The following is a 20,653-nucleotide window of genomic DNA, read 5'->3' on the forward strand; positions in this document are numbered from 1 at the left end:
TGTTGAGATCCACCCATCTTGCTGATTGACAGCTAGCTCTGCCTCTCTAGAGCCAGAGCTTGCTGTGCCCGCCCACCCAGCGCTGGAGAAACGGAGAGGGAAGAGGGGAATCCCTGTGGCGGGCTGTGACAGATAGTCACCTTTCTCTGCAGGGAGAGGATCGGGAAGTCAATGATCGGCAAAGTGTGTTCACTGAGAGCCGACGTGTGACAGTTTCAATGTCACAGGTCGGCTTGAATTATGGGGATGAGTGTTTTTCACTCATAAATAATAATTCTCCTTTAAATCAAAAGAAAGTACAGTAATGTGTGTAAATGTATTGTACAATATGTGGCTGCATGTATAGTTTGTAAATATGTATGTGCATGTTTGTTTACTATAAAAGAAAATGATAAATTAGAATGCTTGGAAACAAGCTATAATGTAATGGTGTAAAACAATATCACTTTCACGTGTCAATGTTTGTGCTTTCACGGTCATTTGAACACTGCAGGTCACAGTTCCTTTTATGCGTCTTTGTTTCTTTTTCAGACTCGGCAACAATCCTTTTTGGTGAAAACAATGCAAAAACAAAATAAACACCACTCAAATTTTATGATCCCTGTTAGATTGTATTCAGTGTTGAATAGATACGGTAAAGCACTATAGATCAAATAAACTTGATAAAATGAAATGTTTACATGCGGCATTATGGACTCCACAATAAGAATGAAATAAATATATAGATTTTCCATACACACTCTTCTGCTTTTTTCTTCTCTATCAATCCATCCACCCAGATGTATTGCAATGATAGGTGTAGCCTGAATAATTAAATTACCTGCTGGCTTCCTACAGATTTTGGGGATTCCAGCTGCAGGATCTACCCACTTAGGTTCTGGCTTCATGTCTGCCCATTGGTGGATGTTTCCAGCTAAACAGTAGCCTCAATGTAAGAGTTAAGAAAAATTATGCCCGGAGTTCTTTTTTTAAAGTAAACCTATTACTTTGCCCTACAATGCCAAAAGCACAGCTGTGCTTTAATCCCCATCTCTGGGCACACTTCTTCCATCTCCCTGTGCTCCTCCTCCTCACCTTAAGATCCCGCCAGCATTATGCTAATTTCTCTTAATACTTACCTTTTGTCAAAGTCTTTAAGCCAGTCATGTGATGTCACAGGGTCCTTTCCCTATTTGTTCTTTACCCAGCAGTGGGTAGTCCTCAATAACGCGCCAGTACACAACGATTGTAGGGTGGCTTGGCGTGATGCTGCTCCCTCAAAGGGTGGGCCCATGACTCCCTCACAGTCTGTCCTCATGCTGGGCGTCATTCAGCCCGGAAGACTGAGGACATCTTGTGTCGAAAAGAGAGTTCTGCAGGCTGAGTATTGCAGTCAGAGCGGTGGGGGGACATTAAAAAAAAACAAATTAGCCCATCCATGGCAGCATGTCAATGAATCAGTGAGACCCAACATTTGCTATCAGTGAAACCTCCTGCATTGGCAGTGACGTTTTCCAGCTTCTTTACGGGCAATCAAACTGGAAGCTCAAGCTTTTTGTGTAGTTTTGGATAAAGTGGAGAAGAGTTATCATCTGACAATGGGACGATTTCAACTCACTTCCTCCCTCAGAGACACTACAGGAAGTGGAGGAAAAAGTCAAGGAAAATGTGAAATGTTAGATTTTTTCTCATTTTCTATCCTGGCGGCAATAATTACAGGGAGGATAGATCTCAACAACAGGGCCATAGACTGCAAAACATTTTCTAAGTCTTTCACACACTACAAGGTTATGGTTGCAGTTCCATTTTAAATTAGTATAAAACTCTCAATCTCGAATGCAGATCAAACAAATATACATTGTCCTGCAAAGCATTGCTTTACATCCGTGCCCAAACACTTACAGTCATCATGTTTCCGAACAGCTCCAACTCTCTTAGCTCCACTTCTCTGAACTTCCCGTCCACAAGGGACAGAGCACAATCTCCAGCAGCTGTTCCTACTAGCTTTGAGAAGGAAGGAGTGGGGAGCAGGGGACTGGCTTGCCTTGCTGTGTTTGTATGCTTGTGGAGACAGCTGACTAGAACACACAACGGTGGCTCCATAGGAGCCTGCGAGGGAAAGGAGCCACCCTAAGGCTCCATTCACATATGGCGTTTGCATGAAAACACGCAAACGGTAACATACGCACGGAGACCACTCATAAAATCGTGCTAGGATTTTTAGCGGAACGTGCATTTTTTTTCCGCCCTAGTGTGTACAATGCACATTGGAATCCAATGCTCATATGTGAATGGAGCCTTAAACAGGATATCAAGACCGATGCTCAGGGGACCAGCTGGTTTTACAGGAAACTAAAACTTTTAGGCTAGGTTCACAACTGGCGATTTATCGTGCGGATTGGGTCGCGCGATATCACGCAAAACACAGATTCGCATTGAAGTCAAAGGAGGCTGTTCACACCTTCGCGGTTTGTCGCACGGACAAAATCGCCTGTTGCGCGAAAAGGTGCAGGAGCTATTTTCGGGCAGTTGTCGCGCTGTTTTCAATGAACAGTCGCGTGATCGAAAAGGCGCAAAACAACAGTGCGGAAACAGCTCAGCATCTGAATCGCATAGGTGGGAACCTGGCCTTAAAGGGTTATTAAACACTCAGGTTTTTTTGCATATATATAAGGCTAGCAAGCAGTAGATATATGCAAAAACTTTTTGTTAAGAACAAAACGTTTTAAAAGAGGTTAAAAATCTCAGGGGGCTGCAAAGGATCTTGGGGCGGGCGCATGCGCAGTTCAGATTTTCGGCCGGGAGACGAGGGGAGACACAAGGTAAGTCTATGGACGCGTGCACCCGCATGCAGACACCGTGGGACAGGAAGTACCAGCAAGGACAGAGTAGTCAGCGCTGGATCTGAGACCCGCAGCAGCGCTGGAGAGAATCCTGAAAAGGACAGGAAAGAAGATCGGATTAAGAGACATCATTTAAGGTAAGTCCTTACACTAACATTGGGGGGAGGGGAAAAAATGTATCCTTTAATTTCACTTTAAACATCAAGGAGCAGCATCCATTGTAAGTGATTTCATCAGAATTTGATATATATTAAAAACATTTTGACTTTAATGTCACTTTAAAGATAATTTCCTTTTCTAGAAGAACTTTGCATTCTTCATAAAAGGTAATTTTTCAGGTTCTGACTATAGAAAAGGACATAGAGTTCTCTGAGTTTTCGATGGAGATTAGTACATGTTTGCGGCCAGCCTTGGTGCTATAAAAGTTGCAAGGACATTGGGCTATGCATGGAGAGAAGCTGTTATTGCAATATAATATCACATTCTGCACTCGATAATATACTGTATCACACAGCTGGGAAATGTTTGTGATGTCAGCCCCCTTGCATCCAATGACAGGACAGATAGAGTCATTTTGGGAAGTTTTAGTCCTCTCCCCTTCTGCGTGGCCTCTCCCTCTGGCATTGAGTGTCACAGTCCCAGTGACAGCTCACACACTCTCTGGACCTTCCAGGAGAGAGAAGGCTGGGGGGGCTCTGACACAGGACACACACCAACAGGGGCTACTACAACTGACAGCTTGGTGAGTTTATTTCACAATGAACAAGCTCTATCCCATCACACTATAATGTGTGGATATGGCATGTGATACCCTATTATGCTACATTTAATTGCTCCTGTCCTGTATGTAGTCTGTATAAGAGCATTTAATAACTTGTCTGTTATTCTGATTTATAAAAATAACTGGAGCAAAGCCGTTTGCAGCTGTTGTCAGTAGCAGTTAGATAACATCCTTGTTTCATTTTCTAGCACGGGGTTGCAGGATGAAGGCGTAAGCCTTTTGGTTGCCATAGGAAACATGCAATATTCTCTTTCTTTCAGTTTTCATCATTTTGTTCTTTGCAACATTAATATTGAATGTGAAAGAATGGTCACAGGAAGCAGGGATGCTGAGTGCCTATTCATCCTCAGGCTAGGTTCACACCTAGGCGATTCAGATGCTGACCTGTTTTTCGCGCGGTTGTCACGCGTTTTCGATCGCGTGACTGTTCATCGAAAACCGCACGATTGTCAACCGTCCGAAAATAGCTCCTGCACCTTTTCGTGCGACAGGCGATTTCGTCCGTGCAACAAGCCGCAAAGGTGTGAACAGCTTCCATCGACTTTAATGTGCATCTGTGTTTTGCACGATATCACGTGATCCGATCCGCGCGAGAAATCTCGAAAGTGTGAACCTAGCCTCAAGGATCAGTCCACCCAATACTGATGTTTCAGTTTTGGGTAGATGCCAGAGAGGTTAACCGCTTGTCAGTTATTTATACCAGTTGTATAGACTGTGTTTGCCCTCGTTCACACCTCTGTGATGCGACATTGCAGAGGTGCTGAGGGGCGCACCTTTGGTGCGCTCCACTAGGCAGACTATTCATTTGAATGTTCTGCCTACTGCAGCTAAATTGCACTGAAACAAGTGTGTGCACCTTTTTTTCTAAATCGCATTGCACCATATAACATAAGCATATGTTACCATGTGATGTACTGCGATGCAAGGCACATGTGACGGCTAGGTGCGTTGGGGTGCTCTTAAGAAATAATGACAAAGCAGCACACCTAATATACGCTAATGTGATGCATCGTACGCGCTCCCACATCGCATAGATATGAACAGAGCCTAAGTAACATCTCTGTGCTGAGTTCTTCGGCACATCTGCTTTGGCCATTACAAGGATTTTCCGCTCTCCCTGTTGGATTTTTTTATTAAATCTATTTTATATTATGGACAATGAGGCAGCACATGCTGGGACACACAAAGGTGGACAGAGAACACCCAGACCTCCCAGATGGACAGGAACAGATATGGGAATTATGACAGAGAGATCACTCCATTGGGCTATCCAAGACAAATAAGAAGGCAGGCGCTGACTCAGCCCACTAGGGTTCACCTATACCTAAAATATGACTTTTATGTGGAATACACCAATGCATGAATAGCATCTAACACTACCTTATTTTATTTCATATTATTATATTACATTATACATTTGTAAAACGAATATTCAGTAGCCTCTATAGCTATCTATCTATCTATCTATCTATCTATCTATCTATCTATCTATCTATCTATCTATCTATCTATCTGTCTGTCTGTCCGTCCACCCATCTATCTTTATCTCTATCAATATGATTGCATTCTATCTGTCAGTATGTTTTTTTATATAGAAGATGTATCCATCTGATCAATCAAATTTAGGGCTCATGTAGACAGGCGTTTATGTCAAATTAAGTGTTTGTTCTGCTTTTCCTGCAATTGATAATATAAGTCACCAGCACTCAATGATATGTGCAAGAAGCAAAGCACTTTTTATTAAATTGTCACATGCGTCACACAGCCAACGTTTCTAGTCACTATGTCGCCCAGAGGAAGGGACCCTGCGTGGCCCTGAAACGTTGGCTGTATGACGCATGTGACAATTTCATAAAAAGTGCTTTACTTCTTGCACATATCATCGAGTGCTGGTGACTTCTATTATGGACTGTATCTGACACAGCGCCATCCGTGTTGTCACTTCAAGCACCAACCCTCCGTCAAGGTCTGTACGCTGTATGGAGTGCAGGTGATTTCGTATTATCGATTGCCTGCAATCCATACGCACCTCAATAACCCAAGGCAAAGCAGGTAAAATGCTGCCTCTGAACTGTCATCTTCATGAGTCCATTAAACCCAATAGGAATCTGCTGATCTGCGTTTGATGCCAAATGCAGGAAATCAATGCCCTTGTACACAACACCTTTATCACACCAGCAAGCCATGCTAAACGAGTGGCTACTGGTATGCTGTTTGAGAAACAGTGCTGATGCGGCGATCATTGGGCATTGTACTGTTGACTCTTTTTTTTGCCGTTTCCATGTATTGGAAGCCTTTTTTCAGTGCAGCCCCAATGAATCTTGTGTGAACAAGCCCTTAGTGTCGCATGCGTTTGAACAGCGCTATGTTTGATAACAACGACCCTTGTACACAAGCCCTAAATGTATTATTTTGATGAAGATTTAATAATAAGTAATAAAGTGTTATATCATTTTGGGACTTGTACTCCTACATTATCTGGGCATATCCAATGGGTGGTTCAGTCGCCTTGAGTGCATTCCTTTACTGCGTAGTTATACTGGAGTTGTAGTTGGGCAGATTATACAGGGCATGTCTCTCTCACCAACTTGGCTCTACGTGGCATCAGGTATTATGTATCTGTGAGATCTCAGTGGTGCCAGCTGGGTGTCTTCATGTACCCTCATTCAAGGATGTGACAATTGATGGTCAGTTCTGACCCAATATAAACTTTCTAAACTTATCCAAGGCTTTATAACTAATCACCCTCTGGACTTCGAGAGGAGTTCAGGGCTCGGGTAACATAAATAATACTGTGTGTATCCCAGGCTGTCAGGACTGGAATGGGAATGTGTGTCATCTAGCAGGGAATCAGATACAAGTTCGATTTTTTAATGGAGTTAATCTATTGCTGATATTTTCCACACATAGTGGGGCAATTATACAACTGGGGCAGGTGATGTCAAATGTCCGGCTATGTTTACATTTTCCCAAGCTTTAGTATGTTCATTTATTGCATTGAATAATTAACAAAACCGAAATTGACTTAAAGTACACTAAGGGGGTTATTCACTAAAGGGTGAAGAGTTTGGAGAAGGTGGGAGAAGTGAACAATCTAGGACAACATAGCTGATCTGGAAAAATTCTCCATATCAGATCACTTTCCAGTTCAGCTATGTTGTCCTAGATCAGTGGTGGCGAACCTTGGCACTCCAGCTGTTTTGGAACTACAAGTCCCATGAGGCATTGCAAGGCAGCCGCAGACATAACTCCCAGAGGCAGATGCATGTTGGGATTTGTAGTTTTGGCACAGCTGGAGTGCCAAGGTTCGCCACCACTGTCCTAGATTGTTCACGTCTCCTGCCTTCTCCAAACTCTTCACCCTTTTGTGAATAACCCTGTAAGTGTCTTGTTTCACCCTTGTTTTATAACCATATCTCATGGAATCTCATGGAATTCCAAGAGCTGCTTATAAACTATTTCTCAGCAAAGAGCTCATCTCATCCTACTAAACTTGATGAACTGGGCGAAATTCGCTGTGTCGGTGCCACTGTCAGTACCCTCTGCCCGCCATCCCTCAATCAGCTGATCGAAGGAGCAGATTGGAAATTTCTCTGCCAAATGCAGTTGGCAGCCACTTAGCTTCAAGCTCTGTTCAGGTCTTATAATAATATAATAGAATAAAAGCAGCAGGGGATTCTGTAAGCTTTGATGGAGGAATCTGCTCTATTTTCGTTCGCTCAGCCCGCAGGTTGAACAAAATAAATAGAACCTTGTATGCGTGGCTTAAGGGAAAAAATCTTATGTGTAGCCAAACCTTGTTTTAAAGGAAACCTGTAGTGAGAAATATACAGTGAGCTGCCATTGCTGAGCTTGTTCAGAAACTGCTAGTTGCCTTGCAGTCTCTGATGTCACAGAAACATCACACAACAAGCAAGCAGCAAGTAAAATCAGAGAAAAGTTGATCTGCATACTTGTTCTTGGTCAGTGACTCAGAATGTACTGCAGCCTTTGGGCCAACATAACAGTGTTTTCAAAAGGAGAGTCCAACAATGGCATCCTATGTATTTTGTCAGTAGAGTTTACATTTAGATTGGATTAATTCCTCCAATTAATACATAGTATGGGCATTGCAAGACGTTGCCAATCATTCTCAATGGCATCCCAACACATATATACAGTAGACCAGGGGTGGGCAACTTTGACACTCCAGCTGTTGTGGAACTTCAAGTCCCATAAGGCATTGCAAGACTGTCAGCCACATGCATGACTTCATTGGGCATAGCACGCTGGAGTGCCAAGTGGGCCGACCCATGCAGTAGACCTTGATGCACTTGCTCTGTAGCATACCACAACATACAGATGTGAATGTTCTGCACATGTTGTGCTGTCAGAAACAGTGAAGGTGCTTTTTCTTGCATTGACGCATATTAGGAGCCCTTCCAAATTTTTGGTTGCCTTAACGCAAAGCAAAATACGTGCATTAATAATGCAATGGTGTGATTCGGCCATCAAAAAGCATTGTGCAGCACCCCATAGAAGCCTCTCAGTAATCACCTCTGGGTTTACAGAACTTTGCACATTTTGCCCCACCTAGAATAAACCAGGGGTGGCTCCATTCATTCCTATGGTGAGAGCCATACTCTACAATGATTGCTGAAAGCCACCATGGGTCCAGTTCTCCAAAGGAATGAATAGGAGAGTGGCATGCATGGGCAGGATGAAGAGGCCCTGGTAAGGCTGTGCAGAGGGAATAGTACATTCTTCCCTTGTTTATGTGTTTTCTTCCATTCTTTATTGTGAGTCCTACCTATCTGAAAGCTCAGGGGCAGTTATATCACTGGTGGTAAAATGGAATAGGTTCAGCTGCACTGGCCCAGTATTATAAGGTCACCTCGTTGACCTAGTGAGAAAACATTACATTGCACACATTGACTTCATATTGGCCAAATATGACATCTCACCTTTTAGTCCAGCCATGGATTTATTAAAATAATGATTTCATGACCGGGTGTCTTAGATGCAGGAAATGATGGAAATTTTTTCAAAGCAGACAGAGACAGCAACAGAAGGACTTGTTTTAGTAGAATGGGGAAAGGCTGGACTCTTTTAGGTTTTTACTGGTGCCGTTTTGTTCTTGTGACCCCCATTCAAAGGGAAACATAATAACCAATCGTATATTTTCACTGCTTGGACTACCATACAGCAAAATCTGATTGGCTGCTTGGCTGCTTGGGGCACTGAGAGCTAGGCACCGTCATTCAACCGCATTGTTGAATACGCCAGAATATTTTTGAGATGAATCATTGCGTTCCAAGTCAGTCACTGTGTCATTGTCTGGTATGGACATTTAAACGTGACGAGCCCCGGAAGGATATGCGCTGATTATCTTTGTTGTAAATAGAAATTGAGGGCTTTGGCTTTCTACCGGATGCTGAGACATGAAGCAGTTGAGTGGGAGAGGCAGGAGAAGACGCCCCAGAGTCTGTAGACTGGTGGAGACCATGGATGACAGGAAGGACCTTTTCCTTTTCCTTCCTTGTGGTTTAATGTCAGAAAAATGCAAGAGTACTTTAAATAATCTGTTTCAGAGTTTGACATGTTAGTTTCACGTCAGAGTTAAACTAGCTTACGGGAGCCCAGTTTTGAGCTTGTTAAAGTAGAGCTAAAACTAATAACTAAGCTCATATATGATCTTAACATGTATATATAATTTCAAACGTAATTTGCAATATTTCCTAAATCTGTAACCTAATTTTTTTTAATGATACCTGGTGGCCCTGCACTGAAGGTCCTTCCTGTTATGGGTGTCAACTGTCTACCAATTGTGCTCTTGTGTTTACATGCTGTCACATGTGCCTTTGGAGTATACTAAAAACAGTCATACCAACACCCATTACTAAGACATGGTCCTCCATTTTCACTATCAGGAGCTCAGTGCAAAGTAATGATGTGCAACTGATACTGAAGCTCATGCCTGTAGACCTGAAGTAGGTGAAAGAAGGTGGAAGAGAACAGCAGTACAGCACAACATAGGATAGGAAAAAATGGAAAGCTGTTAAAGACACATGTTGGCGCTTTAGCCAAGAAAATGTCATATAATTAGAGCTTTTGTCTACTTTAATGGTACTTTCATTATCCAAATTATTACTGGTGCTCATAGGTCACCCCTGCAGAATTACCTTGGTGTTCCTCAAGACCATGGCAGAAAAAGTCTTTTGGAACCTATTTTTTATTGTCTTCCATAATTTACAGATTTCCATTTGGAAATTTGAAAAAATAGAATCTTCTGTAGTTCAGCTAATGTATATTATCCTAAATTATTATTGCTGGTATACTTATAGGGCTATTTTTTACACATTGCATTAGTGGGCTTGTGCACAATTTAGATGGCCTCTTAAACTGTCATCTATACCCTGATTTCAGCTGGCCAGAGATGTCTCAATAAAAACAAGAGATGTCCCTTGTGTCAAGCATTGCTTGTGATTATCAGGTAATTTTGGATGTTTTGGAAGTTCATACCGTGCACCTCGGAAAGTTAGAAAGGCTTATTATGACACATTTAAACAAGCAGATCCTCATGTTATACTTATGTGTAGAAGATGAAAGGATCTGAAGCACCACAAATGTGCCTGTTCAAACCCATCTTCACTCTCAAATGTGAAACATTTTGGACTGCGGTTGGGATTGTAGTAGGATTTTTGTATTCATCATTGCCAAGTTTCTCTCTAAATTGTGTTGTATGTTCTAATTTCGTGAGATAGCAAACATTCCACACTGGCAAGGCAGCATACACTACTAGCTTGAAGCTGAGGGAACTCCAGCTCATCTCACGCACTTCATGTACTCATGTTGGTTACTGTGTTGTCACTGGCTGCGTGGGAGATTTGTTGTGTGTGACAGCCGGCAATACACCCAGACTATGGCCAGACCAAGTCCAAAAATGGAGCAGCAGCTGCAGCTGTGATACCAGAGCACCAGGGTATGTGCATCTAATCCATGTGTTGTGGTCATTTAGGGAGGACAGGTCTTCAAACACCCACCATCTACAGGGATGGCATGCATCAGATGTCATGTTTCATTTGAACTTTTTATCATTATTTGTATTATTTGCTGTCATTCTGTAATCATTGGCAGAGGGGTAACTTAGGGAAGGAAATGGGAGTAGAGAGGATGGGGGATGTTGGGCAATATTATTTTGGAAAAATAAAATTATAAAATACAAGGTAATTAACAAACGTGAAATGGTTGTGGAGTTTGGTCAAGTTGCTACCAACCACAACTGACATTGTCTAATATATCATGCAAAAGGGAAATAGCTCAAATGCTTCAACTTTTATAAAATGAAGCAATGTATGATTATTTTTCGGGAGGGATGGGGGGGTTAGTAGACATTCTCTGTTTCCGTGGAGGAAAACTTCTTAGTGATTCTTATTTTTATAAATAGCATCAGTTTATTCATAAGTAACATATTGCACAGCCTCTTACAGTAGACCACAATGCAATCATATCGTTCCCTCATCCAACGGGACTGACAGTCCTCTTTCCATTCTTCTTTGCTCCAATAGATTAAGACTGGAAACCACAATGATCCACTTAGCTCAGTCTTTGTCTGTTTGCTGATAAAGCGATCATCAGATGTCTTCAAACACAAGAGAACCTATATAAAAAGAATCTTTTTTTATCACTGTAGTTGTACATGCACCAAGACCTTGCAGGACTGAACAGTGAACGGCACATCTAGAGGGTTTCTTAGGATGCGACCCTTCACACTTTAGACCTGTAGAATCACTGACTCGGCCCTCTCACCCCTCTGTATTTCCTTCTCAATTGCTGTAGATCTGCCAGGCTTTGCTGTTTCTAGCTGGGTTTAAGGAATTGTTATTTTTAGTTCTGCAGGCTGCTAAAAAAGATCCAGCCATTTTGCAACCAATTAATTAAATGTCACTGTAATAGAGCACATTATGTCTAAAATATATAGGGGGTGATCTAGTCTTATCAGTGGTGAACTGGAACTTAAAAGCAGCAATGGCAAATAAAGCACACCAGTCTATACAATGGTTTGTGCCACCCATTGTTAAAGTAGAACTATGGCCTCCAAAAAATACTGATCATAGCACTTGGTTGTAGGGGCATCTGCAGGCACAGTTTTCTCTCAGGCCTCCTGCAAAGTCCCACAACTACCTGTTGATCCTGCCATGGAAGCCCACCTAATGCAGTTTCCTGTGATGATGTGACAACGATGCTGCATGCATTGCATGAGTATCAACCACCAGCATACCTTTTGAAGGTTAAACAATATAACCAATACACCAATTTGAACTTTTGTTCTTTTATGATTTATTTTCCATCAAGTCAATGATTTTGAGTACTTTCTTTCACAAATGAAGCACTATGTAGAGATAGACTATAATTTCAATACAAGTTAGTAGACTAAACGTGAGATAAGTAGTCCATCACGGGAGTGAGCTTGGAGCTGTGGCTACTATTTTACAACACACACAGGGACCATGGGGAACAAAAGTAGCCACCCTCCAGAAGGAAGGACAGTGTCAGCACCAATTCAGATTTGAGGATCTACAGCCGAGTGATACACAAATAAGATACATTTTTGTTATTAGTTAAGGTACTTAAATGCATTTTTAAGATTTTACTCAGTTTAGTGTCACTTTAATGGGCTAATCTGTTTGATTATCAGCAAAGATAGCCTGGTTGGCTGCCTTGGAAATGCTCCAGTTCTCCATTTGCGTTGATGAAAACTTGAAGCCTCATGTCCCATTCACACAATGTGCTTATTATGGTGTGTGTACTGTCAGTTGTACAAATCATTATTTAGCAGATTGCTTCCAAACAAATCAGCCAGAGAGCTTCACGAGCTTCTTTTAAAGTAAACGCGTCTTCAGAGAATAACAAATGAGCATTCAATATCAAGGAAAAGCAGGCCTTGTAAGGTCCACGTCTTCAAATTGTCTTTTAGAGCTCCATTACACTCTAGAAGCTCCTGAACTTGGGAAAATGTTGTATTGGGATACTCACTTTTCCCAAAACTAGCTTTTTAGTGTAGTGTGGGTACCTCTCAACAGGTCAGTGAAGTGCCTACATTGCCTTGTGGGAAGTCAGCAGGGTAAAGGTTATGAGCATCTTGAAGTGCTTCCCTTGAATTCAGCCTTTTCCCCTAGAAACAAAATACTGTCATATCTATAAGACCAGTGATTGAAGTTATGCCCAAATTTCACAGGAGGAACATAATGATCCATAGTTTCCATTCTAGAATAATTCATACTCCATAGAGAATAATGCTGCATCTATGATTTCCACCTCCAGACTGGCTAATATGTTGGGAGTGGCCATTATCTTTGGTGGAGTCTTGTCAGATTTCAAAGTAGAGGAGCAGAAGAATACTGTGGTGTAAAGAACAACATTTCAAGTTAGCAATAGTTAGTTTAAACCTTAGATGGAACATAAAAAGTCACTATAGAGGGATATTTATCCAACTATGGGATCCACTTAAGGGGTCAGTAGAAAAATGTCACCAGCACACCATGAGTTGAAAAAGCAAAATATTTTATTGCCAGTAGCTGTATCTCATTGGCAAGCGCTTTCGGGGCCTCGCAGGGTCCCCTTCATCAGGCTTAGAGAGCCTGATGAAGGGGACCCTTTTTTTGCTTTTTCAACTCATGGTGTGCTGGTGACATTTTTCTACTGTTCATGTGTGGCGGTGCCATCCGCAGTCATTTCGAGCACCCATCTTCATCAAGTGGGAATCCCGGTAAGGAGTGCGGTATGGTTCCTGTTTCTGTTTATCCACTTAAGGGGTCCACACACATTTCTTGCACCTTTCTAGAGGCACCGTGTGGGGTCACCCGTCGGTTCTCTAAAGGCAAAATACATCTTATGCATCTTGATTCGTCATTTTGATTTCTTTAAAAAAAAATCTGCTATACTATGTTGGTGTGTTCTCTGCTTTTTGTATTTTGCCTTTAGATTACTGCAGTGTCCTTGGACAAGAGAAGAGGTCCTACTAGAAGTCCTAACTAGCACCTACTGCAACCGCATATTGTGATGACTGGATTGTTAGTTAGTTACATAGTATTTGAGGTTGAATAAAGACACAGGTCCATCAAGTTCAACCTATTGCGTGTATGTATGTGATTCTGCATGTGTATGTGTATGTGTGTGTGTTTACGTGTCCCTGTGTGATCTTGTTTTTAAGAATACCTGTACCTCTGTATGATTATGTGTGACTGCACTTTGAAAGCGACCATAGAAAAAAGTATTTAATCTTGTCTGTAACCTCATTGGGAAGATTTTCTCTCACTTCGTGTCCTTGTGGTCCCAGAACAAGAAATACAGGGTATGGTTGCCAGGACAGGAAGGCTCAGCCAACAATACAACTATAAGCTATCCCCTCTCTACTAAAAAAAAGTTTATCCTTGTCCCCATTGGAGAGATTTTTCATCAGTTTTATCAGGACAGCAAGTAAGGGAAAAGCACTCCAGCAGAGACACAGATGGGGATAAAAATTTGACCCAGGCTCTGACCCTTACCTACTTTAAGCGAAACTCAAACACGCTGTGGCTGGAGTTGGGCTTTAAACATAACCACACTGCTATATAGAAGTATATTAGAAGTATAGAAAACCTAAACCATGTTGCGTCTGGTATAATATTTACTTTCTTGTCTGTGTGCTATGGAGGGGTTAATAAATATGGAGCTGTGCCCTGTATTAAGGGAACGATTGTTCCCTTGTGTAAACCCTTTTCTTGGTATGCCTGTAATGCTTATTGAGGGAGTCTGAATATGGTTGCCTATTGTGCCGAGAAGGTCCGGGAATTTCATCTATGAAGCCTTGACCTTTCTCAGAATCAGTCAATGTGGGCAGCACTCTGCTAGGCGTGGGATTGTGGAATGGGCACTCGTGTTTCTGCAGCCAGTTCTACACCGACCTGCAGAGTCAACATCTACATGCAGCAATGGAGGAAAACTGCACTGCTTTCATTTGTTGTGGAACGATATAGACAGAAACATTGCAGTTTATTCCACTTCTTATTCATTAGTGACGACGTTCCACTGATCATCAGACTGGTCACTTGTATCTTCATACCTCTCTTCATGCAGCATTAAAGTGACACAGATTTTTTAACATAAACAAATACTGTAATGTGTGCCTTACTGTAATCCATGGTTGCTTTCCTTCTCTTTGCTGCTCTTCCCTTTAAATCCTTATCTCTTCTCATAATGGGGGAGAACTTCCCTTTGCAGCTGAGTGCCTCTTCCAGTAGTGCTGGCTCAGGTTGTGAACCTTCACACAGACACCATGTATCCATTCCAGAGACAAGGCAGTCTGCTGCAAAACAGAAGTTCTGCCCAGCATGAGAAGATATAAGGATTTAAAAGGAAGAGCAGCAAAGAGAAGGGAAACAACCATGGATTACAGTAAGGCACACATTACAGTATTGTTTTATGTTAAACAATCTGAGGGTTTAATGTCACTTTAACAGGGGACTCAAAGTTCTGTGCTGGAAAAAATGAGTTTATAGAATGTCAGCAAATGATCATTCTTATATAAAACATAAATATTATTATTGACATACATAATGGATCCTTTATTACTTTAAACAATAACTGTAAAGCATAATGGTTTATAGCCTCCAGCTGTGGTGAAACTACCCATCATGCATCTGCCTCTGGGAGTCATGTCTGTCGCCGTCAGAGTCATGCAATGCCTAACGGGATTTTTAGTTTCACCTCAGCTGGAGGGCCGAAGTTGGGCTACCCCTGGTTTAAAGGATAACCGTTGTATTAAAACACATTATCTCTTTAAATATACTCGGGGATACAATAGCGCTTTACAAATGTAACCCTCGTAACTCTGTCTTTTTCCCTGTGCTCTGAAAGCTGTCCGCACTGGCCTATGCCATTGTAACAGTTGCAGTGATAAAAGTCTACTAAACAAAAGTGTTTGCACTTGTTTTCTGGATGCAGTAAAAGACTTCTTTATTTATTGATGGCATAAGACCAGATATTGCAGTCCAGCTAACGTGTTTCAGCCAAAAAGGTCTTAATTATAGCAATGATTAAACGAATGAAACGCTATAACGAGCACTATTCTCTACTATTCATGACGAAGGGCTGGTGGAAGCCTTGTTGTGCACTGGTGTTTGGTAAAACTGTATTAGAGGAGGGAGGTAGAGCACTCTCTGTTTCTCTTGTAATGCAGTGTTTACATACATCCTGTTTGTGTCTGCACTGTAATTACAGACAAGGACTGAGAATGATGAAGGCATCTACTTCACATACCTTTTCAACAGTTGTATTCAGTGCAAGTATGCGAAAAATATGATTTCTGTGCCGCAATTATTTAATATAATTAATAGAGAAATGGATGACAAACTGCTAGTTAAGCTTCTGCATGGCTTGTTTTCTTCTAAGTCCAGACAGCTCTTTTAAAAAGCAGAATACACTTAAAAAGGGACCACTCGGGACCACACATACATATGCAGAACTACATACATACACGCAATAGGTTGAACTTGATGGACTTGTGTCTTTATTCAACCTCAAATACTATGTAACTATGTAACTATGTAGAGCCTTCCTTGTTCAGTCCTGGTCTGAAGATGTGCTTTCTGCACAGATGGTAAATTAAAGGGGGAGTAGCTTGCATCTAGAAATGTGTGATCACGTTCTCTAGGGATCACATAAGTGCAGAGCAACATAGAAATAATCATTTATGGCTCCCAGGAGTGAATACATTATATCCATCAGGCATGTGTAGCAGGTGTCTTCCCTGTCAGTGTTTATCTCAAAGGTTCCTCTCAAAGTTGTGTGGGATCTCTGGATATTTTAGAAGAGCTAGCATGTTGTAAATGTAAACTTATTGAATAAAGTTAAAAAAAATGGTGTCTCACCCAGTGGAAGACCTATGGAACAATAGGCCCTGGTGCAAGACCCCCACAATGCCCACCTATAGCCGTTACCATTCTGAAACTCTCATCCCAAACAGTGCCAGCAGGACATTTGTCTATTCTGGATGCTTATGGGACCCACAGCACAGTTAACTTATGGCACGCACGGCCCCCATGGTGGAGCAGCACATATACAGTTAACACTTCCTTCCCTTTCCTTTGAGAAAAAGGAAGCGTTAGCGCCTGCTGCACAGGGATTTGTTATCAAGTTGGCAGATCCCTTTGTGTGATAATGAACTCTTCCCTCTGTAGTAACAGTAAAATTGCTGGGGAGGAGCCCAACTCTGTCCTACAAAGAATGCTTTTTTGAAAGAGAACATCACTGAACCTATAATCATAAGATAAGCATGTGGAGGGGACTTTCATAGGACTGCTAAGCCTAAAGCATGTGTAATGCCAATCACTGAAACATACGCTTAAGAGATGAACTCTGGGCAAACAAAAAACATAACCTTTGCAGTGCGGCTACCCCAACATTGTAAGGGTTAAGTGCTTGTTTTGCTTAGGGGGCTCAGATAAAGCTGTACTACTCACCTGATCCTCAGTCTGGCCCCCTTCCAATGGGATTTTAGCCCGGTCTCCGCATCCTCTTCTCCCCTGGGCTCCAGTGGTCTAAGGACCTCTGCTGTCATCACATCTTATGCAGATCCATTGACCTGCATAAGACATGAGGATGTCAGGAGACATTCCATAGCTGGAGCGGGGCAGGTTGAGCGCTGACCAAGGATCAGGTGAGTGATACAACTTTATACGAGTCCCCTAGAGAAAATGAGCACTTAACCCTTGCAGCGCGAGAGTAGCCAAACTGCAAGAGTATGTTTTTTTTCTGTACCTGGAGTTCTTTTTTACCATGATAAGGCCATATCAAAAATAACTTTCAATATTTTTGAATCTTCAGTGTTCAGTATATTAATACCGGGAGATCCCGCCATTAAGGTCCTTGTTCAGGCTCCTCCTGTTGTAGAGTGACAACCCTCTGTCTCTGTCTCCTAATTGCACTACTACATTGCCACACTATCATGCCGGCCTTCTAATTGAGACAACGAGTGGCCATTTCAACACACAGTTGGTTCACTGTTGTCACCGTCATGAAACCTTGAATGAGAATAACCCTGGAGGTAGGAAGTAGCTATAAAGAAGTCACAGATTGCAACAAAGGAGGCCAAAGTATTCTATTTAAAACAAATACAGTTTATGATACACAGATGTGTTCGTGTACATTTTTGCCGCCATTGCCACCCGTCAGCCTATTCAATCAATGGGCTGCTGCACACGCGGCAAATGCGGCAAGGTAGCTCTTGCAGTATTTTCAGTTCCTGTGTGTTTGATGTGCATCCACGTGCGGGAAAAAATCTATGGGGTTATCTCTCCCATTGAAAAATGCTGCTCTGGCCAGGCACCAAGAAGGAGGTATCATGGCGGTAAAAGTGTGAGGTCATGAGAGGCGGGACAGACCTGGAGTCTCCTGGTCTCTCACTCAAACTATGCAGTAACATTGGGTGGTTCAGAGTGGGAGTCTGAGACTCCGGGGTCCGCCTACTAGAGCAAGGGATACCATAAGTACCTCCTGGCTCCCTGAAGACAACAAAAGCCGGGAGGTTACAATACCATCAGCAAGGAGGATAGAGTGCAGAGTGGCTACTGGTCTTAATAAAAGGAAGTTAAGAGGACAGAGACCTTTCCATGGATTGTACACCCCATTAACACCCATCATATCATAACAATAAACCTAAATAATAAAGAGAAAACACCACAAAGATTGTGGGAGAGCTATAGGCCGCGGCCCCTTTATCAGGTTTTAATCAATTTTAACCAATAAATAGACTTTAACCTTTATTACCAAACAGAACCGCTGCTAACCATTAACAGACCATCATGCTTAGTCATCAGGACCCAACCAGCTATAACTTACACCAACCTAATTACCGTTCACTAACCACTGTCCACCCACACAGTGGGCGACATTACCCCATAAAGATTAACCGCGACAAGGGGAAATAGCGCAAAAGGAAGGGTGGGCGGGGAGGAGGTCAAATGATCAAAAAGGAAGGCTGAAGATAATCCTGAGGTGAGTCAAGCTGCCAGTCCTGAGGTAACTGCTGACCCCGCCCACTGACAGGAGTGACTCTAGAGGTTACACTCATTGGCCAGGTGTTTTCCCGCCAGAAATCTGTCACCAATCCTGTGCTCAGCTGATTGAAGGTCTGCCCAGCAACTGAGGTAAATCCTCCTGGAAAGAGCGGGAACCTGAAAGACAAAACAGGAAGAACCAGCAAAGATCCCTAGAGAGACATGGACTTGATTCGTTTTAAAAACACATGCGTGTCTTGGGGCCACTTCCTGTTTTTTTCTTTCGTGGCCCTAACAAGGGGTTAGGTACACATATGTGATATAATTATATAGCCCTATCTGTCCTCTAAAAAACTATATATAATATGTGTGGGTACATTTAGTAAGAAAGTATATTACTGCTGTGGAAGAATCACACAGCAAAAATGTAAAAAATGTGTCAGTCATTTATGAACAGAACCTGAAAACTAGCTCAGTCATGAAGGGGTTAAGTAACACAATGTTAGCTGGATGCGCAATACATTTACTGAGCATTTGCAGGGCAGCGGCGGCCGCTCCAGGGCCCAAGGCGGTTGGAGAGCCCACTGAGATCCGTTCCCGGGGATTGTAGGTAGGGGCGGACTGAGCGGGGGCTCCTTAAAAATGGCCACTGCAGCTGAGTTCTCTCCTCTCACAAACCTTCTCAGCTCTCTCCTCTCACAAACAGAATGGCAACCGCCGAGGAGGTCAAGAATCTGTTCAGCTGTCACTACTATATGACCGCTTCAGTGATCAGGCTGCTCGGTGGCCACTTGCAGCTCCCTCCGCCCATTTCAGCTGGTATAGGTATAGGAAGACTACAGCATCACCATTGGGCAGCTGCAGGAGAGCAGGTCCTGGTGAGAAGGCACAACACCTGGAGAGAAAGAGGGTAGTGCACCTGAATCACATCTGTGTCACTGTAAGTTCTTGTTCTTTCTGCGTCACTTCTGCTGACTTCTGTATTGTGAGTCACTTCTGCTGACCTCTGTACTGTGCATCACAACGCCGACCTGTGTACTCTGCATTACACCGCTGACCTCTGCAAGCTGCGTCACTTCTGCTGACCTCTGCACCGTGCGCCACACCGCTGACCTCTGTACTCTGCGTTACGCCGCTGATTTCTGCACTATGTGTTACACAGCTTACCTCTGTACTGTGCATTACACTGCTAACCTCTGTGCTATGGATTACAATGGTGACTTCTGTACTGTGCATTACACCGTTGACCTCTCCATTACAATGCTGACTTCTGCATTACAACACTGACTTTTGCTTTGATTCTATTCTAGATTGCTGCTCTTCTCCACTGTTCACGTACTGGCCGGGAATTATGAGTTATGTTGACAGTCCACGTTAAAGATATGCTTTTGTTGTAATTTGAAGGGGAACTAGAAAATGTTATCTGTCTTAGTATATTACGGCTAGTTCGTAGGTAACTCCACATGCTATGTCAAGTATAAGAAATTAGTGGGGACGAGAGAGTAATGTTATTTTTGTTTTGTATGTATGTTGTAATATTATATTGTTATATGTTTAAGTGTCTTGTTATGTCTTGGTGAAAAAAGAATAAAAACTTTTGAAAGTAGACAATATAGGGGCCCATTCACACTATGCATTGTGGTAATGGATGTGCATTAACAGAACGCATTTTACTGCATTAAGTTGTGCTGTGTTAAGGCAGGCCATTCTTTTTCAATGGGTTGCCAGCACACCTTAAAGGAGAACTATGGGGTGAGTGAATTACACTCATCCCCATAGTTAGAACCGACGTTTGACATTGAAACTGTCACGTCGGCTCTACTGATCGGCAAGTGAGCGAAAACATACTGCCCATCCTCTCACTTCACGATCATCTCCCTACAGAGATTCCCCTCTCCGAACCTCCAGTGTTGACTGGAGGGACAGACAGGGGAGGGAGGCGGCTTAGCCAGCGGGGTGGATTTCGTCAGTATTGTCGGGATCTGCCCCATTGCGGTGCTCTCAGCATATAGCGGGCAATAGGTATATATATA

General features: G+C 42.6%; 1 protein-coding gene across 1 annotated transcript in view; it reads left to right on the plus strand.

The window, feature by feature from the left end:
• Nucleotides 1-3,491: 3,491 nt before the first annotated feature.
• PRX (periaxin) overlaps nt 3,492-20,653 on the plus strand; it is a 37,144-nt gene continuing 19,982 nt past the window's right edge. Inside the window, exon 1 of the mRNA XM_018562579.1 lies at nt 3,492-3,564. The gene's annotated coding sequence lies outside the window, so the exon portion shown is untranslated. The remainder of the gene's footprint in view (nt 3,565-20,653) is intronic.

This window comes from Nanorana parkeri, unplaced genomic scaffold (assembly GCF_000935625.1).
Source record: "Nanorana parkeri isolate BGI_ZX_2015 unplaced genomic scaffold, ASM93562v1 scaffold586, whole genome shotgun sequence".
NCBI lineage: Eukaryota > Metazoa > Chordata > Amphibia > Anura > Dicroglossidae > Nanorana > Nanorana parkeri.